General features: G+C 42.2%; 2 long non-coding RNA genes across 2 annotated transcripts; one reads left to right on the top strand and one right to left on the bottom strand.

The window, feature by feature from the left end:
- The first annotated feature begins 1,402 nt into the window (after positions 1-1,402).
- On the top strand, positions 1,403-4,175 carry LOC120110928. The gene is made up of 2 exons (XR_005512065.1): positions 1,403-2,866; positions 3,997-4,175. It is a non-coding gene; the product is annotated as an uncharacterized LOC120110928 (long non-coding RNA).
- On the bottom strand, positions 3,784-7,642 carry LOC120110932. Its single transcript, XR_005512066.1, has 2 exons — positions 4,438-7,642; positions 3,784-4,285 (listed from the first exon to the last, which is right to left on the bottom strand). It is a non-coding gene; the product is annotated as an uncharacterized LOC120110932 (long non-coding RNA).
- Positions 7,643-21,230: the final 13,588 nt, after the last annotated feature.

The following is a 21,230-nucleotide window of genomic DNA, read 5'->3' as shown; positions in this document are numbered from 1 at the left end:
AGAACAATTAGCTTTTTGACAGTCACTGGACAATTCGATTACATCATCGAGGGAAGCCAGAGAAGCAAGTTTTCCCAAAATACATTATAAATTCATGTGCATGTGAATTGTATATTATGGCTCTTATATTCCAGATCCTAGCTCATGTCATTGTGGATTTTGTATAGAAATAGGATAATCACCTAACATTTTGTGCCTTTGCATGGTCAATCTAAATCAAAGTATAACACTAGTTGAGAATAGTTGGCAAGGAATTCTATAAAGACAATCTGGGCATGTTTCACAGATGCATGGTAACATAATAAGCTATTTAAATACTAACCCTCTCGAGAAGCAATAAAATTCAGACCAGACTACGACAACCGGTTAGGCAGTTAAATGACAAGGCATCTATTTACCAAGAAAATGACAAGGCATTTGTTAAGAACGTTCTCTGCAAACAGCTAGGTGAGAGACACATGTTAAGGATGATATTGCATAAGTGCCAAGACTCAATATATACATCTAGATTCACAAGTTGTCATAGAAGAAACCATCAATCAATCCTTTTTGTGTTTATAAGCCATTATTAGTATTTCCAAGAGCTAGAAAAGTTGATTTCATGTGCACATGCTCAAATATTACAATATTTGCTTGGGATGAAAAAAAGTAGTCCAAGTTAACATCTAAACTTATTTCTAAGACATAGGTCATATTTAAAAAAATAAGTAAATTGATTTATCTGAGTATTATTACCACCATAATAACAACATCATCCCTCACCAATAAATTTATTTAATGCAAGCTAAAGTTGCTGAGATGGTGAAATATTTATGGTAGAATTATTTTTGATGAGCTAAATCCAGCATTGACCCAGCAGCAAAATTGTAATATCCCATATCTTGCTTTTACAGTACAAAGTAGAGTTATTTCATAAAAAAAATAAAAAAAAAGGTACAAAGTAATAACTTCTTGCATCTATTTTGACCCTACATATGGCCACAATTCTGATTCACTTAGCAAATGAACATGGTCCGACACTCAAATTGCTCGAGTGATTTTCTTTAAAAAAATTATTTTAATGATGCACAAGACGATAATCTGGATAACTACCCTATGTTAGTACAAACAAACGTGTCTATCCTAGCTATATCAGAAGCCCAGCAGGAAAGTCTTCATATTTTTAATGAACTCAGACACCTTATGTAATGTCCGGGCCCACAACCTACTAGGCCCAATAAGAAATAGGCCCAGTTAAGGGTTTGGGCCCAAATTTCACTGTGGGCAGTATTATTATAATGGTTATTATAATGGTTAAAAAAAAAAAAACGAAGGGATAAGACCGACAGGGAAGGGTTACCTCACCCCCTGCTGGCAGCCGATGCCGGCGCGCCGGAGACAGGGGGGGCGGCGGCCAGTCCCGGAGCAAGGAGGAATGGAGAGGATGGGACCTCTCAGAGGGGGGGGTCTCATCCTCTAAACAAATTATTTAAGCCTCTGCCGGCAACCCCAAGTGACAGACCCCCTAGAATACTGAACGAGAGAGTGAGAGAGCCGAAGCCTTGGAGCCGAAGGCAAAGGAGCCCTGAAGCTCCAAGAGGAAGGAGGGACTACCAGGGGGAGGTACTGCCCGACTGCAACCGGCCAAGGTAAGGAGCATTAGGGTAAGGGTTTAGCAGGGGTAAAGAAATTCCACTGTGGGGTGCTCTTCCCCTCTGTGTCAACAGTGAAACAGAGGGGAGGAAACCGACACAGGGGAGGGAAAAAAGGCCTACAGTCCACTGGTCAGGCCGGACTCAAAGGTCGTGCGCCCGACGACCACCCGGGCCGAACCCAACCGGGCTCGGCCTGCGGACGAACCGGACACCGCGGCCTCGGCCGCCGGTACCCTGGAGTTCGGGGGGCAACCCGGGCCGCCAGATCTGGCCGGGACGACAACAGAGGCGGCCACAGGGCCGCCAGCCCCGGCCGGACCACCACCTCTTCTCCGGCAAGGGGTGGTGGTTCCGGAGGGAAGGACCGAAAAAAAAAAAAAAAAAAAAAAAGGAAAATGAACTCACCGGATCTTGAGGCTTCATCCCCTCCGGCCATACCTGGCCGTGGACGGAGTGGGTGGAGGCCCTCGGTTAAAGCCGGATTCCGACCCATCTCCGAACCCTTCCCCTCTCCGGCATCACTTCGGAGGGAGGAAGGGCTTCCCTTCCGCCGGTGCACCGGGGGGAAACCCCCACGTCGATCGGTGGATCGGGGGGAGCCTCGCCTCCCCGGCCGCCTGCAAGAGAAGAAAAGGGAAAAGGAGAGAGGGAAAGAAGGAAGAAAGACCGAGGCCGGAGGGAGCCGAGGGCTCGACCGGAGAGTAGGGTCTCGGCAGGGTCAACAAAGAAAGAAAGAAAGAGGGAGAGAGAGAGAGGGAAAGAGAGGGAGTGACCGAGAGGGGGAAGGCCACAGATCTGGCCGGAGGAGAAGAAGGGGAGCCGGAGGAGAGGGCCGGAAGCATGGGCTTCGGTGGGAGGTTGAAGGAGAGAACGAGAGAGAGAGGAGGAAACGGAGGAGAGAGGGGAGGAAGGTAGGTGAAGAGGCGGAAGCCTCTAGAAGGGGGGAGAAAGAAAACATGGTAACGGGTTTGCGGGTCGGATCCGAACCCGCAACCCGTTAAGCTTAAATAAATATATATATATATATGTATATATGTGTGTATATATATATAATTAGAATGGGTTAGGTGAACCCAATAAAACCAGACCCAGTCTATTTGGATGAACCCGGATGAGGGATGGGCTAAATTTCAGGTAGAAAAGGAAATAACATATTACTATTATGACATGATTGTAGGTGACTTAGGACTCGTCACCAGGACGCGGGAGACCTAGGAAAAAGGCAAATTACTGTAAGTAACTTGTTTTAATCTTGTTGTGAATCATGTATGTAAGTAACTTGTTTTAATCTTGTTGTGAATCATGTATGTAAGTAACTTGTTTTAATCTTGTTGCGAATCATGTATGTAAGTAACTTGTTTTAATCTTGTTGTGAATCATGTATGTAAGTAACTTGTTTTAATCTTGTTGTGAATCATGTATGTAAGTAGCCTGCCCTAATCTTTATGGATCATATATGAAATTTAACATGTTATGCATGTACTGTAGGCTAAGAATGATATGTGTATCCGACATGCTCTAGTTACACAAGATATGATGATATATGTTTTATATTCCGTTATGCCTACAAAATACTGGGATTACGTTACATGCTAAGATATGAGTTATGAAATATGAACATGAGTGGTACATGTCAGTCACATAATTCATAGTTGTGCACATATTATGTTTTCATAGCTCTTGTGATACATGCAAAATGAATGGAGTTCCATGTTATGATTTTTCTTAGCATGAGTGTAAAGAATGATAATGATTTGCTCTAGCTGCATATTGCTTGTAAGGGGGTACCTAAGAACTACTAATGCTACGGGCCGAATGCAACTGAGCCGGCCTTGCCAGTGGCCGATAATGACTGAGCCAGCCCCGCCAGTGGCCGACTAATAACTGAGCAGGCCCCGCCAGTGACCATTAATGAATTCGCCGTAGCATCTATGAGGTACTACCTATACGGAGCATTATTTATGAACTCTTAAGAGCTACTGACCCAATGTAACTGAGCCGGCCTTGCCAGTGGCCGAGAATGACTGAGCCAGCCCCGCCAGTGGCCGCCTAATAACTGAGCCGGTCCCGCCAGTGGCCAAGAATGACTTCGCAGTAGCATTTAAGAGCATGACCACGGCATGCCGGTGGCACGATTTTTTCCTACATGTGCATATTACATGATTTCTTGACATTGTAGGATACTGTTTTATTTACTCAGCATGGATATTTTATTATGATGATTGATTTAGTAGCATACATGTCAGCTTCTCAAACCCTGATAAGCATGGTTAGCATTTTTAGTCGATTCGACAAGATTATGCAGGATTACTTACTGAGCCGTGTAGCTCATGCCTGTTCATTTACGTTTTTTTTTTTTTAGATCACCACCAGTGACAGCTGCCAGAAGCATTTTTCTTTTGCAACAGGGCTTCTTTATTTTTGGGGATGATATAAATAAACTTTTGTGTATATAAACTATGTAGAAGCTCTGTACTTTATATGAACCAGTGGGTTGTAATACCTTCTTTTGATATATACAAGTTACACTGCTTTTGACTACCTGTTGACCATGTACGAGGCTGCGTGCTATTGTGGGCGGTAGTCGGCAATAGCACGGCCGTGTCACGGAACCGGATCCGGGGCGTGACACCTTAGCTTTGCAAGCAAACCTGCTACCCAGTATCCCTCCATCTAAGATAGAGCTAATGTTGTAAAATATAATAAAGTCCTTACAATATAGCATCTAAGATTAATTTATAATAACATGAAAACTAAATAATAAATAAAAAAGAACTAACTGTGGAGAAAAGAATAGGCTGACCTGTTGTTCAAGGTGCAATGAACAATTGCACAAGGCTGATTGCTTCCTTTGTAAAGGGGAAGTAGTGATCCTGTGCCGGGATACAAATAACCTGTGCCACCTGGATTCTCAAATTCAGCTCAAAGAACTCATGTTGATATGTATCCATGATTAATGTCAGACATTTAGATATCTATCATATCCTTTGGTTGCTTAGATATCTATCATATTCTTTGGTTGCAGCTTCTGGAAATTTGTGGAGACTTAGACTCATTCAGCAACGAGTCCAACCCATTGCAATGACATCAGAAGTGAGCTGTAGTGGGTCCTAGAGCTTGGTCAAGAATTTGGATGTGGAAATAATTTTGTGAAATGTCATGTTTTTGCATATTCTTGAGTTAATATTTGATGATGAGGAACATGTATATTTAAACACCTTAACAAATAATGTTAGTGTTTTCTACTATATAGTACTTGTTAAAAAATAAATATCTAATTTAGCTATTGCATTTTTTTCCTTTGGTTCTTATATGTCTTCTCTTTATCTTTTGCCCTGTCATACACCCGGATATGTGTCTCAATCTGATTCTCATATTCGTGGCCATGCAACAGTGCAAACACATGATAAACCTACCAGTCTCATTCCCTCCACATGCACAATCATGAAGGGAATATAAGTGAAGCAATCTCAACTGTTGATGCCCCATAGAGAAAAATAATGAAATGCAAGGAGAGAAGAAAGGCAAAGAAATTTTTCTTAGAGAAAGAAGATGAAAAAAAAAACTTTTCCTTACCGGTTTCCATACAAATTCTGAATATTTAGAATTTTAAGGACACTAAGCATCCCAATCAATAAGACTAGTAAATAACAAAGGTTAATAAAAAGGGAATGAAAGGAAAACAGTTTTATATTAGACACAGAAGAAATATATAAGAAATCGTGAAATGATAAAGGCAAGAGATATTGTTCTAAACGATCCTAACACAATCCAATTTTTCGTATTTAAAAAAAGAATGAGGAGAGTAGAAAGCTATTGTAAGGGTTAACATTCCTAGGGAATGTCTACAAGTGCTTGCAAAGCTTGACCAGGTTGGAGGTACTTAGTGTAGGATATACTTGGTCATCCTCGTTTAGGATCTAACTCCACTATGAAGGTCTTAGAGTTCAGGAATTTGTAGCAATGAATTTTCGACCATTATGTAGAGGTAAAAAGTTTCAGGGTGTAAAACATTTGAGCTCAACATTATTTAGACCCATGTTCAGATTTATTGCATCATACAGCTCCTGAGCATTTTTTTAATTTTTGTGAGGTTGTAACATATAAATTATTACGTTTATCTGATAAGGCACTGTGGGTTCTATGATGGCAGCAGTAAACATTATCTTATGGCATTCCTTTGAATGCGTCTAGAATGAAATGATTATAACAATCATGATACAGCAGCTATAAAATGACTTGACATAGACGTAAGAATACAGAATTTTATATGACTAAGTTAAGATGGATGTGCTACTAATGTTAGACTAAAAGAATTGTAGAACATGTACATAAAAATATGGCAGGTCCATCTAACTCAACATGCGAGTAGCATAGGTTTATAACGATATGCTCATGATATCTAGAACAGCAATCATAATATTCATTACATCTTATTTCTTATGATGATTTCTGCAAAGATTATAAAGCAATGACTACAAAAATTTATGCACAACTAAACAACAGAAGATTTTATATATGCCTTTTAACCAACAAGGATAATCAATAGATCAAATTATGCCATGGGTTTAGTCATTATTAGCACAGATATATAATCATACTACTGGAGTTGGCATTAGCAACTGTTATAACTAATCCTGAAAAACCTAATTAGATTCCTCACACAACGTAGCGTGCAAGATTATTTTCTGCTAAATTTGATTAGCAACAAATATAATATAAAATAAAAAAAGACAGGATAATTGGGTGGAATGTCTATCTTGCAGGCTTCTTCATTCAGATTCTCAATTCAACATTGGATTATGACATATATGAGAGCAAGGAATTGTAAATAGTTTTTAGGGGCCATCTGAATTGTGCAATTCTCCTGTAGGGGCGGTATCTCCGCATTAATACGAAGATAAACGAATAAAAAGCTGTGGAGACAGAATACAGAGGGGACTGAAGGACACCACCCATCCGCTGTCCCCAAGATTTTTGGGACAATAAGCCCATCAGAAAGGTTAACATGGGAGTCTCAAAAATCTCTGAACTGGAAGATCAGCAACTCCCCAGGACTCCAGCCACCCGACCAATCTGTGGAAATCACATGATTTCGAGTAACCGACATCCTCCCAGGTCCTTTGGATTTTACAGATGATTCTGACGGCAAAGCAAACCAACAAAAAGGAAGCTCATGCAAAGGATTAAGAACAGAGAATGAGAATACAGAGGCTCTTGTTTGGAGAAAAAGGGGCGGGGGGTATTGGTTTGCACAAACCTTGTACAGTTCTTTCTAGAGAGGAATGCTTAATTACCTGAATATGATTATGTTTTGAAGGTAAAAGAAATTCCCAATCAAATAGCAATAATACTAATAAATCGTAAACTCCATTGAGATAAAACTAATGCGTGTACTAATAGCATCTCCTCTACATTATGAAATCCTGCCCTAACTAAAAAAAATGCGATACATGTCCAAGCGTTCGACAAATCTAAGAAAAGAGGAGGAAAGATACAGGCGAATTAATCAGCATTCACATAAAGAAGCACCGAAATTTTTTTTAAAAAAAAATTACTGAAAAAACAGAGAAAATGCATTATATAAAGAAGATTCAAGAAAACCCTATCGAAATTTCAGTACAAAACATGCCGACAAATACTTGATATCGACGCCCCCTTTAAACTAGAACGGCGGCGGCGGGTGAAGAACCTAAAACCCCAAGCATGTCGTTGGGGGTCTCCACCAGCACCTGGATGAGGCTCCTAGCAAGCCCCCGGAGCACGATTGGGTCGGCAACGAAGAGCTTCACCTTGGAAATTCTGTTCTTCATTAGATCCACCACAATGGAGGGCTGGAGCCGGTGGGACGACAGCCTTCCCCCGATCTTTCGATTTGGAGGAACATGATGCCATTGTGTTAAAAACTATGAACTCGTGCATTTAATTCCCGGATTCCTAGTAAAAGCTTAATCACTGATTAATATAAAAATTGATTCATAAAATCTAAAAGCTATGTGATGTGTGGTTATGGTTTTTTTTCTTTTTTTGGTACGTCCACCGTACCAATGTGACACTCCATATCCTCGGTCGCTTGTCACGGGATCTAATTGCCTCCACCGTATCACTTGGTTGTACGTAATCTAGTACTTTATAAATGGTTTATGATAAAACCCACAGTATATTGAACTACGTTTCAACCCGTCGCGGCAAGGCATGCGATCGTTCGCAACTTGACTACTTCTAATTTATGGAGGTTTAAATGCAATTTTTTTCTCTTTTTTTCTGACTAGAATTTTTTTGCATTTGCTACAGTATTTAAAAAAAAAAAATCTCCTGGCCGTCCCTTTTCAATGATTATATTTGAAAGATTATCCTTCACCTGTTTCTAGAGTTGGGCACTGGGCCGGGCCGCCCACGGCCCAGCACAGCCCGACACAGGCACGGCCCGATAGCTACAGTGCCGGGCCGTGCTGGGTCACAGGTTACTGGCCCGCGGGCCGAGCCCGGCACGGCCCGCTTCGGGCCTGGGCCGGCACGGCCCGCTCTAGGCCCGCGGGCCAAGCACGGCACGGCCCGCGGGCCAGCCCGGCATGGCCCATAAGGGCCTGGGCCGGGCTGGCCCGCGGGCCTGGCACGGTCCGGGCCTGGGCCCGGACCGGCCCGATAAAAATTAATGCTTCATAAATTTTTTTAATAAATTAATAAATATTGAAAACTAAGGATTTATGAATATAAAGCCACCTTAATGGTGGGGGGTTTGGCATAGACCCCTACCAGTTTATTAATTTAAATCAAAATGGTACATGAAGGGAGGTTTGGACCTTGGTCTGACATCCAGAATACAATAAGAAAGGGCCGAGGTTTGGACCTTGGTCTGACCTCCAGAATACAATAAAAATGTACAATTATAAAAAATTAAGAAATCTTATTAATCATCAGTGATTCAGTGAATCAGTATTCACTCTTCAGTCTTCAGTAGTGTTTGTATCTCATCATCAGAGGATGTTGTATTATGTCCACCTTTATCTTGAAGTCTTGCCTCAGCATCCAACCAATCTTTGAAGCAGAGAAGCATCTCCACCGTTTCGCCCGTCATCCTACTTCTCTTTTCGTCAAGAACACGCCGACCTGCACTAAAAGCGGATTCCGATGCTACCGTGGACATCGGCACAGCTAAAATATCGCGTGCAATTGCAGACATAACAGGATATTGATTTCTAACACTCTTCCACCAAGATAATACATCTAGATTCTCTATTTGATTTTTATCATATGCAGACTGAAGATCATTTCGTAAATAAAATTCTAGTTCACTACTTAAAGATGAAGAAGATGAAGATAAACTTGAAGCATGTGTGTGTCTTCTCTGTGCAATGAATGAAAAAATAGATGACGAACGAGAACTACTAGAAGAAGAAATAGAGGTTTGTATTTGTGTTCTAGATCCACGAATTTTTTCATCATATATAGCATAAATATCATAAAGAAGTTGTTTTACCTCATTTTTAGCAGATTCAGAATCTTGATTCATATTTTCACAGTATGCATCAAGTAAAATTAGCACGCCATTTAATTTAACTCTAGGATCAAATACAGCAGCTAAGTTATGCATAGGACATATCTTGTCCCAATACTCATTCCATTTAGATTCCATTAGGTCAATAATAGGCATTAAAACATCATCATATCTATGTTCTGCAAATTTTTAACTAATTATATATGCTTATTGTAAAAATGAACATGAAGTTGGATAATAAATACCAGAAAGAACATTGGTAGCATTATAAAAACTAAGCAAAAAATCTTCCAAAATTTTTCCTTTATTCCAATCAGTTTCAGTCAATGTAAAGCCTAATCCACGATCATTAATATATGCACTTAATAAGTTTTTATATGGGTATGCATCATGTATCATGCTATATGTTGAGTTCCAACGAGTAATTACATCAAGTTTAAATTTTTTAAAACGTTTACCATGATTTATACATAGTTCCTTAAATTCTTGAAGTCTTGATCTTGAAGCATGAATAAAAGAAACTGCATTTCTAATTTTACCAATCACATCTTGAATCATGCCCATGCCAGCTTGAACAGAAAGATTTAAGATATGACATGCACATCTAATATGCAATAAATTTCTATCTAACATGGGATGCAATGAGTCTTTTAATAATGCAACAGCAGAATTATTATTAGATGCATTATCAAAAGTAATAGACATAATTTTATCATTAATATTATATGAACATGCAGTTTGATAAATGATATTTGAAATTTGTTGCCCAGAATGTGGAAAATCAAAAGCACGAAAAGCAAGAATACGTTTATTTAATTGCCAATCATTATCAATATAATGAGCAGTAATGGCAATAAAACAATTACTACCTACAGATGCTGACCAAATATCAGAAGTTAATGAAATTTTTACATTTAAAGTAGAAAGTGTTTCAATTAAACTTTGTTTCATTGCTAAAAAGTTAGTCATAGCTACTCTTCTAAATGTACGCCTACTAGTTCTTTTGTAAGCAGGTTGTAGGTTTAATTGAACATATTCTTCAAAATTAAAAGATTCACATAAACTAAAAGGTAATTCATCCTTAACTATCCATTTTACAAGTGCTTTTCTTTGATTTTCATGATTATATGCAAAATTACCTACAAGTAATCCCCCTTGTATATTAAGGGTACTTTGAGTTTGAGCATGAGAATCATGCATCCTATGACTCTCTTGATGTCTTTTTAAATGCCCTGTTCCCCCATTACTACTACAACTATAAAGTTTGGCACATTTTTTACATTTAGCTTTCCAGACTCCATCAACCATAACTCTATCAAATTCATTCCATACAGCACTAGTCCTCTTACGAGAAGAGGTTTGATCTTCACTCGGTTCACTAGTTCTAGAGGAACTAGGAACATGGGGTTGGGGATTAGTTTCTTCTCCCTCAGAAACAGGAGGAATGCCAAACTGACTTTCCTCAAAAGATGACATATCTAAATTGATGAATTCAAAAAATAAAAACTAACCACAAGGAGGAATTGAGTAGAGGGTCGGAGGGCAGAGGCAGAGCCGAGATTCTGAGCTTCCTCTTGTGCTCTCAACAGGAGTGACATTCTCTTCTCAACAGGAACCTCCTCTTGTGTAGCACTTGAACACTTGCTAAATGCAAACTAAAAATTAAATTGCTAGAAGAGCACTTTAGAAGAGAGAAATAATAGCAGTAGAGAAGGAGAGAATAGTTGGTTTGGTGTGGTGAGAATGAGGGAGGAAAGGGTTATTTATAGAAGCCCAAAAATTTTTTTTCCCAAAATACCCCTCAATTTAGCCGTTTTTGGACTGTTGGGAGGGGCAAAATTGGAAATTTCCCAAAATAGCCGTTGGAAACGGCTATTTTTCTCCCCCCCCTCTCCAGACGGGCCGTGCCTGGCACGGCCCGTTTCGTGCCGTGCCCGGCCCGGCCCGCCAATAGACGGGCCTGGGGCCGGGCCAGGCTTCCTTTTGCGCCTGAGACGGGCCGTGCCGACACGGCCCGCTTCATAAGCGGGCCGGGCCAGGCACGGCCCGTTTAGACCTTGGGCCCGGTGGGCCTGGGCCTGGGCCGGGATGGGAAGAGCCGAGAGGCTGGAAACAGGTAGGTGGGCCGGCCCGGCCCGATGCCCAACTCTACCTGTTTCCAGCCTCTCGGCTCTTCCCATCCCGGCCCAGGCCCGATGCCCAACTCTACCTGTTTCCAGCCTCTCGGCTCTTCCCATCCTTCACCCTGCCAGCCACGTACGATATGCTGCTGCGTCTCCTGCCAAGGCACCCTCCGACGGCAATAACGGCGACGGAAGCCACGTCGCGGAGTCCTTGAAATCGCAATGGGTGGCTGAGAAAATAGGGACATAGAGGAGGGAGAGAGGTTGGGAGGGAGGGGGTGGAGGAGGAGGGTGGAAGCGGCGACGAGGAGGAGGAGGAGGAGGAGGAGGGCGGTGACGGACTGGAGGGCGACGAGGCAGCGGACGGGAGAGCGGCATTTGGTGGGCGAAGGAGGCGGAGAGGAACGTGAAGGGGAGGTGGAAGAGGAGTACGGGAGGAAGGGGTGGGGAAGGAGGAGGAGGGCAGCGGCAAACTGGAAGATGGCGAGGCGGTGGGCGGGAGAGTAGTCGTCGGTGGGTGGAGGCAGCGGAGAGGAGGGTGGGGGCCGGGGAGGGCCTCGGGGAGGAGGAGGGCGGCGAGGTGGTTGACGGAGGAGCGATCGTCCCTGAGCGGAGAGGAGGGCAGAGTCAACACTCAACAGAGGCGAGAAGGAAGACCAAATTAGGGGAAAGGGTGGGTGGCAATTCTGACCCCTTCCGGGCCCCCTTCCGGGGGGTGGTTCTATATACACCCCCCTATTGCTCAGGACACCCCCCAAAAATTTAAAAAAAATTAAATACTCTCTACACCCCCCCCATTTGCTAAGGACACCCCTAAAAAAATTAAAAATTCCTAAATTACCCCCCACCCTCCCCACCCCCTCACCTAAATTGCTCTCTACACCCCCCAAACCCCCCCCCCCCCACCCCGCTCTTCCCCTCCAAAACACCCGCCGGCTTCTCCCTTCCGCCCAAAAAACCTCGCCTCAAGCACCTCGCCGGCGGCCAAACCCCCTCCGTCTCCCTTTGAACTGTTCCGCCCAAAGCACCTCGCCAACGCCCAAAACCCCCCCGTTCCCCCTTCTCCCTCTCGTCGCCGGCATTCTCCCGATCTCCGACCACCTCGCCGGCTTATCCCGGAACCACCTCCCCGGCCATCTCCCGAGCAACGAGCACCTCGCCGGCGCCTCCACGACCACCTCGAGGTAGCTCCCCCCCCCCCCCCCCCCGCCTCCCCAAATCGTTCGGCACTGGTTCTTTGAACCAGTGCCTTCGGTTCGGCCCCGTGGGGCCGACCCGCTGCAATTGGGTCGGCCCCATGGGGCCGACCAAAATACATTGGTTCGGCCCCATGGGGCCGACCCAATGTATCTTGGTCCCTATGGGGCCGAATCCAAATTTTTTTTTTTTTTCTGTTGCTAGACTAAGGATTATTTTTATTCCCAAATTTTAGCCTAGATCACGTCCTTAGGGTGAATTGGATACCCAACATCAAGGACAAGTTTTTCATTACTAGATTAGATAGTAATTTGAGAAGTAGGGATAATTTAGAATCATTATCATATAGCATTAACATGGTGCATCCAAATATGATGATCTTGTTACCTTCATCGATGTCATTCTTGATCTTGGAATGATTATCTCATATCAAATGCTCTATCAAATAATAAAACCACAACATTAGTTAACGAACAAAAACTAAAAACAAAAACTAAGAACTGCGGCATAGTTTTAGGTAAAGTCTATTATTGAGTTATGTCTTGAGTTTACGAGTCGTATACTTTTGAATTATCATTTATGTATGCAATTGAAGTAACATTGAATTATTTATCACAAAACCCAATCATGTAGATTCCAAGAAGTAACTTGTTTCTTTTTTGGCTTGTTTTATCATTTATCATTTATGTATGCAATTGAATTATTTTCTTTGATATAGCCTAACATTGAATTTCTATATTTTCAGACATGGATCCCGGTCCCTCCAGAGTTAGACCTACGGCGTCAGCTAGGAGACGTCGTGCTAGGATTGCTTCTCCCGAGCCTGCTCATATGCCATCGCCCTCTCCTGAGTCAGAGCATGATGATATGCCCGCTAGGGGCGAAGACCATGAGTCCGTTGGACCATGTCCAGGAGGTCCAGAGGATGAGTCCGTCCTGATCAGTTTCAGGACGCATATAGCAGCTTCCATCTGGAGGCAATAGGTATTGTTTATTTGTTATAGCATTATATTTTGTTTATTGATGTTTTATAAAGTAGTAGTAATTATACATTTATATTACAGGAACGGGCTCCACTAAAGTGCATGAACCATACTGCCAAGGTTGGTGAATGGAAGTGGTGGTCTTCAAACCAACCAAATACCAGGTTCAAAGCACTATTGAGGCAGTCGGGCCTCATAGAGTTAGTACAGTGCTCTTATCGATTCACCGATAAGATTCTGATTTCGGGCTTCGTAGAGAGATGGCAGCCCGAGACGAACACCTTCCATATACCATTTGGCGAGATCACTATCACGTTGGATGATGTATCCGCCATTTTAGGGATTCCTGTCGCAGGTGCCTTAGTAGCAGTTTCTCCTGAGAGGATGAGTGATCGGGATGCTGAGGAGCTACTTGTGGAGTTGTTGGGGGTGTCAGCTGGAGACGCGCGTCAGGAGGTACTGTCATCGCGCGGTCAGTCTGTGAGGATGGAGTGGCTGAGGACTCAGTTTCACTCTGTATCTGATAGAGACAGCCAGCAGAGGATAGAGTGTGCAGCACGAGCCTATTTGTTATTTTTGTTAGGCTGCACACTCTTTGCTGATAAGAGTGGGACCAGGGTGCCTATAGCGTATCTGTGTTTACTGCGGGATCTGGATAGGGTGAGCACATATGCCTGGGGTACAGCTGCCTTAGCATATTTGTATCGGCAGTTGGGGATTGCGTCGAGGTCATCAGTGAGACAGATCAGTGGTTATATGACGCTTCTGCAGGCATGGATTTATGAGCATTTTCCAGCACTCAGTCCTCACCCGTCGCTTGAGTATACTGATGCCAGTCCCCGCGTGCACCGCTGGATGCCCGGTACTCCATCCCGTACCACGATGGACCATTTAGTGGTTCTACGTGAGTCATTGGACCTTTTGAGCATCGATGAGGTACGTATCATATTACCATTTGCTTGTGTTTGTCAGTACTTTTAATATGCGATATAGTATAAAACTGAAATGGACCTTTTGTTTTGCAGGTTATTTGGGATCCCCATCATCGGCTTCGGGGAGATCGCCCATATGTTGATATCGCAATTTTTAGTGGCTCCATCAAGTGCCTTGATATCGTAGAACCCTATCATCCAGAAAGGGTTCTTAGACAGTTTGGTCGTATTCAGACCATCCCTCGAGTGCCACTAGCCCCTACGCGAGCCAACAGAGGTTCCACAGCAGGCTCGTACCGGATACATTACTCCTATATGGATCAGCTTTGGGAGCGGTGGGAGGACCACGTGCTGAGCCAGGCGAGCAGGAGCCACCCAGTTACCCGGCCATCAGACAGCGTACCGGGATACATGGAGTGGTATCTCCATATCACGCACGTTGCAGTTCAGCCTCCTCATCTGCGCTCGAGTACTCATTCTGGAGCTAGGGGAGGTCATGATGATGCTGACATGCACCGGCGGCGTATTGCAGATGCACTCGGTATCAGTACCGACATTGTACGGATGGGTCCCTCAGAGGCTACGTCACTAGGTGCCGGGCACCTATTTCATGCTATTTGTCAGATGCATCAGTTACTTCTGGGTGATGAGCCTGGCCCGAGTACAGCACCCTCTCATTCGGATCCAGCACCCTCTCATTCGGACGTACAGCAGTACACGCGTCGACGACGGCGTCATAGGGATTGATGATGGAGCCTTTATTTTGATTATGCAGCTTCGACTTTTTTTTTTGTGTAATTTGAAACTGTTGATATTAATGAAAAATATATATTTTTGGTACATTTACGTGTAATCTTTGTAAAGCCTGGCCCGTTCTATTTTACACAAATATAACAGTGCACATAACAATCAATCTAACAATGCGAAGACAGATATTTTTTGATTTATATTGATGATGGAGTTTCACAGTACATGACTCTAAGAGCCCAAAAAAATTTACAACTTTCAAAAATTGTACATATATAAACAATCAATCTAACTCTACTGTCTCGCTAATTATAACATTAGGTGAGATGCTCTCTTTGAACTGTTGAATCCGGGCTTCATATGAATTTACCTAATAGATGTTGCATTTCAGACCTCCCGGCTTTCTCTACAACCTTAAACCGTTGACGTACATTGTAGATAGTCTTGATAGTCGTAACATTGAGGGCATCTCTTTCCTTCAATGTGGATAATATGTCCTTTGGACGAACCAAACTCTTCGACATATCCACTAACAATTCCGTCTCCTGCTCAGATAATCTCCCTGCATATGAGTGCCCCTCCAGATTCTCTGCAGCGGGATGATTGTGCACTCCACATACGACCAGTAATATCCAATCATCCGCAGTATCCAATTTCTTTCCTCTTAATGCAAAAGGGCATCCACACTTCTTTGTCCCACAGGCAGTCTTTATTCGCTTTTCTTTTTTGGTTCGGTACGTCCCACCCCTCTCACAACCTAACGTAATTCTGGGTTTCTTAGAAATGGTACCTGCATCGGATGATTTGATTACAACAACAAAACCATTTCGCCTCCCAGCTTCACGACACCAATTACACAAGTCCTCTCTACTCTTGAAGATCTATACATTAAACAATTTATGTAAGTACACAGTTGTAAAAATAGCTCGCTAAACTAATACAAAATTGCACAATACATTATAATACCTCGTAAGTTGTAAATTCGCTTGTGTAATCCAGTACAAATTCTGATCCAATTATACTCGATTCGGTTGTAGCATAGCCCTACATATAAAATAATTTATCACCAAGAATTAATGAATCAGAGGATCTGTTCGGCACAAAATTCAGCACGGCACGCGATTTGGCACCAGAAGCCTTCTGTTCGGCTGCACAGTGCCGAACAGAAGGCTTCTGTTCGGCTGCACAGAGCCGGACAGAACCCTTCTGTTCGGCTGCACAGTGCCGGACAGAAGCCTTCTGTTCGGCACTGTGCAGCCGAACAGAAGGCTTCTGTTCGGTTGAGGGTTGCCGAACGGAGCACGAACCGTGAAAAAAAAAAAATTTCGAAACAAGGTGGAACACGTACCTTTGCGGCCGATTCTTCGTCCCAAATCACTAGTTGCTTGTCCATGCTTCGAATGGGGCTTAAATCTCCTTCAAAGATCGCCTAAACGATGTAAATGGATCGAGGGGTTTAAGGGGGGTTTGAGGGGTGTTTTTTTTTTTCTTTTCAAAACGAAACGGAGGAGGATGAAGGGGGGGTGTACTGAGAAAATTTCAAGGGCAATATGGTAATTACACTAAAGGTTAGTTTGGGTATTTTTTTTTTGGTTTTTGGGGGGTGTCCTTAGCAATAGGGGGGGTGTATATAGAACCCCCCCTTCCGGGCCCTTCACCAAAATTACAGGACATGGTATCAATTAGCACCCTTCCTTTTACCTAAATTACGGTATTTACCACTAGTCTTTCCACCGTCCATAACCTCAAGATAAATCAGAACCGTTCATCTCATAATGAACGGTAAAAAATTAAAAAATTATATTGTAAATATTTTAAAAGGCACCGAAGCAATTCTTTTTTTTTTTTTTTTTTGGAGGCAGGAGTCAAATATTACACTTTTCAATTTGGTTTGCATTGTATTTAAGATTAATTAAGCCTAGGTTGCTGGGGAATACAAGTTAACGTACTTTTGTCCAATTTGCTTAGCCTCGGCTCTCTTGGTATGAACCCAAATGAAATTAAAATTTACTATGGATTAACCTGACGCTAAACTAACACACATGGGTTATGCTTCCAATTGGAGTTGGTATGGGTTGAAAATTATTAACCTGATGCTATATGGGTTTAGGCCCGAGCAGAAGGCAAGGACAACCCTATCCAGATTTTTATAAAAGGGCTCTCGACATGGCCAAAGCTTCAAGGTTTCTAAACCTTAAGAGTGCAAATGAGTCGTGTTGGATCAAGTAATGAGTGATCCTGATCTAATCTATTTTTTCGTTCGGATTCTAATTTTAGACCAAACCTAACTCAATAGAAGATTGGGTCGGATCAGATCCACGACTATAATTTTTGATCCGATGGATCATTCGTGTTGAATTGAATCCATATGTAATTCAGACCCAATCCAAAAACTTTAGATCCGATTCGAATCCAATTAGATAATGGCCTGCTCCCATCCAAAACAAATGAACACTAATGTAAATTAGTTGCGGCCGATGCACCGACGGTTCACAGTGATGCTGATAAGTGACATCACTCGACATCTGGGCCCTACACTTGCATAATTAGATTATATTAAATTATATTTTGATCGTATTGTCTTGTGATTGGTATTATGATGGATACATTTATGCGCATAACCTACACTTGGTTGCCGTGTCACGGGCTGAAAATCTGATTGTGATTAGTCCAAAGCTGGAAATGAATAAAACAAAAATTGATGCGTAGATGTGAATTGATTAAATGGACAGGGACTTTGGGCTTATTTCGTTACTATTGATTGCCCAGTTATATGCTGGAAATGTGATAGTTGAATTTTAGGTTATTAGTGGTATAGATGGCAGTAAGATTCTGCAATTGACGTTGATTTTTCAAAGTGTCCCATTTTCCACAGAGAAGGCTTCTTCGAGTCAAGCTAGCTTAGCTTCCCAAATGACATGTCTTTACACTGTCGTCGAACAGCGACTCCAAAGTCATCCGACCCGATCTTTCAAAGAGTGGAATATTTCCTTTTCAAAGGTTGCTCTCGACATCTATATAGTCTGCTAGGGAATTTGATCCACTTGGCTTCATTTTCTGATACAATAATTTATGCCAGGTGTGTGTGCCTCGTATATACACGGGTTTTGAGGTACATGGAAAATCAAAAACTTTGAACCTAGTTTCTGAAACCCATAGCAATAATCCGCAATAATCAAACATGGTGCATCTCGCCAGCTCCAATTTGGTGAGCAGATCGGATCAAAATACTTGTATCCACACAGGGGCAAGCTCCGACTAGTCTGCTTTGCATGTGGTGACAGCGTCGTTATGTGTATCCCGTCACATCTCTATTTCGTTGTCTCGCCCTTTCTCTCTGTCGAAAATACCATCTTGGACCCGCGTTCACGCGAGCCAAGGACCAAGACCATCACCTACACTCCTTAGAACGGTGGGCCCTCCACAAAGACAGCGTTCCAAACGAAAGGAGCCCGTGCCTCTGTTTTTCTTTCGCGCGGAAGGATTGATGCTCTTTCGCTCGGTTGGACCGCGCCATTTGGATGGGGGAAGGAGGCGGCTCGGATTTGTATCTTTCGCGCGCGAGAGAGAGAGCGATTGGTGGTTTTCCATAAAATTTAGGCAACCTACGGGTCAAGCATATAGTCAAGAAGATAAATAAGGCTATAGATTGGGTGGCTTCAAATGCGATCCGATTACTATAGATTGAAAAAAGAGGGTTGTTTAGAGTGTTTTGGAACTTGTTGTTTTCTAATTTTATTGGATGTATCTGTACTAGTTAAATAAAAGAAAAAATAATGGTTGCTATTTGGGATGGTTAAAGTGGCCACGATCAAGAAGGCAGGACCACAAGAAAAACACATTTTCAAATTAATTAAATGAAACAAACTTTATTTAAATGGACATGGAATAAGCTAATGACAAGGACATGTTAGAAAATTGTGAAATTTGATGGAAGCCGCAGAGCCTAGTGGATGTGACCCAAGTTAGCATGTCTTTTAGAACAAGGATGACATCTAGATGACATGAGATGAGTGATTTTTATCTCAACTTTATTATATGTAGATCGGCTCCAATTTTATGACATTCGTAGCCCCTCTCAGGGAATAGGCATGGTTATTTGTAGCATCCATTCTCGGATTGGAAGCTAAGTAGATCCATCGTCTACCTGTCCTACTTGCATCCTAGAAAATTATCATGATGGTATCCTTGGCTTGCCAAGATTGGACTTCGCTTCTATTACTATTATTTTAAAAAAGGAGGAATTTCTCGCTGCCAAGGATCTGCGACTGATCAGCCTTGTTTACAGCCTCTATAAAATTATCATAAAGATTCTTGCGAACGAACTGGCTGCATTTCTCCCTCCATTGATTGATGAATCTCGATCCACCATCATCAAAGGACGCCGTATCACTGAGAATTTTCTATCGGCACATGAAATGCTTGCATGCTGTAAGAGGCCTGAACACGGATATATGCTTTGCAAGTTGCATTTCGACAAGGCTTTTGACAAAGTCCGCTGTGACTTCCTCTTTGATGTTTTATGGGCTAGAAAATTTCCTCCCGATGGATTTGTTGGGCGCACTGTCTCCTATCTTCTACCTCTATTGCTGTCTTGGTTAATGGCTCACCGAGAACATGGATTAATGACAAGAAAGGATTGAGGCAGGGTGACTCGTTTTCTCTAGCTCTCTCCGTCTTGGTCATAGATTTCTTATCAAGAATTCTTAAACTAGCTAGTTCTCTCGGTCTCATTGAAGGAATAGGAGGAAATATGAACTTCAACAGCATCAAAAGCCTCTACTTTGCTGATGATACTCTTCTATTTTGTAGTGGCAAGACAGAGAGAGCCTCATTGCAATCAAGGCAATTCTTCTTGCATTTGAGAATACCTCAGGTCTGAAAATTCCTCTTTGATATTGAATTGCAAGAAAGGTGCTCTTCCTCTTACATACATTAGTTTGCCTTTATCACGCTCCAAACCCAGCACCCGGGTTTGGTATGCAACCGGCTGCATGAACCCTAGAGCAGTGCACTAAAGATCATGTAAGACCTAAGATAAACAAAAATCCAATAATTTCACAATTAATTATTTAATTCAAATAGATAAATCCAACATATCCAAATAATCAAATTGGTTCAATTATAAGAGCTCTCAATGTTCATCGGTATCAAAGGAAACTAACTAACTAACTGGTGACTCTGACACTCACACTCTACGCCCATCCCATCTATGTCTATGTGTCCTGCAGCTCTGAAAAAGAGAGAAAAGGAGTGGTGAGCTTTACAGCCAGTAAGAATCTCCACACATCCACACCAACACAACAATAATATAAGTTTGAAAAACCGCAAGAAAATATTGTACACATCATGAAGTCACAAACCGGCTATAATAATGCTCGAATCATTAATATAAATATGAACATTAAATATCAATAGAAATTCATTTACTTAAGAGTGATATAACATATGATATTTCATAAATCTTCATTAGTGTTTTCAATGTTTTTAATTCCATTCCTTATTAACTTGATCCGGATCAACTATCTTATCGACTTTGCGCTAAATCCTGGTCACGTTTTTGTCCTGCGACGGGGCGATCGATAGTATCACATTTTCAATCTGTGATGGGGTAATCGATAGTATCACATTTCCAGCCTGTGATGGAACAATCAATAATATCACATTTTCAGCATGTGACGGGGCAATCAATAGTAACGAGATAAGCCCAAAGTTCCTGTTCAATTAATCAATTCGCATCCGCACATCAATTCTTTTTTATTCATTTCCAGTTTTAGACTAACTATAGTCATGTTTTCAGCCCATGACGAGGCAACCAATATAGCATAGTTAGTTCAGAGCACCACATCCATTAATCTGATTATGCAAGTATATGTTATATACATACATGTATCCATCATAATACCAATCACAAGCCAATACGATCAAAATACAATTTAATATAATTTGATTATGCAAGTGTAGGCTTGAGCAGAAGGTAAGGATAATCTTATCCAGATTTTTATGATAGGGCTCTCGACGTGGCCAAAGCTTCAAGGTTTCTAAACCTTAAGGGTGCAAATGGGTCGGGTCGAATCAGGTTATAAGTAATTCCGATCCAATCTGATTTTTTGTTC

The sequence above is a fragment of the Phoenix dactylifera genome, chromosome 1 (assembly GCF_009389715.1).
Source record: "Phoenix dactylifera cultivar Barhee BC4 chromosome 1, palm_55x_up_171113_PBpolish2nd_filt_p, whole genome shotgun sequence".
NCBI classification, from domain to species: domain Eukaryota; kingdom Viridiplantae; phylum Streptophyta; class Magnoliopsida; order Arecales; family Arecaceae; genus Phoenix; species Phoenix dactylifera.
The sequence above is the reverse complement of the archived record's forward strand: the minus strand, read 5'-3'. Positions and strand labels throughout refer to the sequence as shown.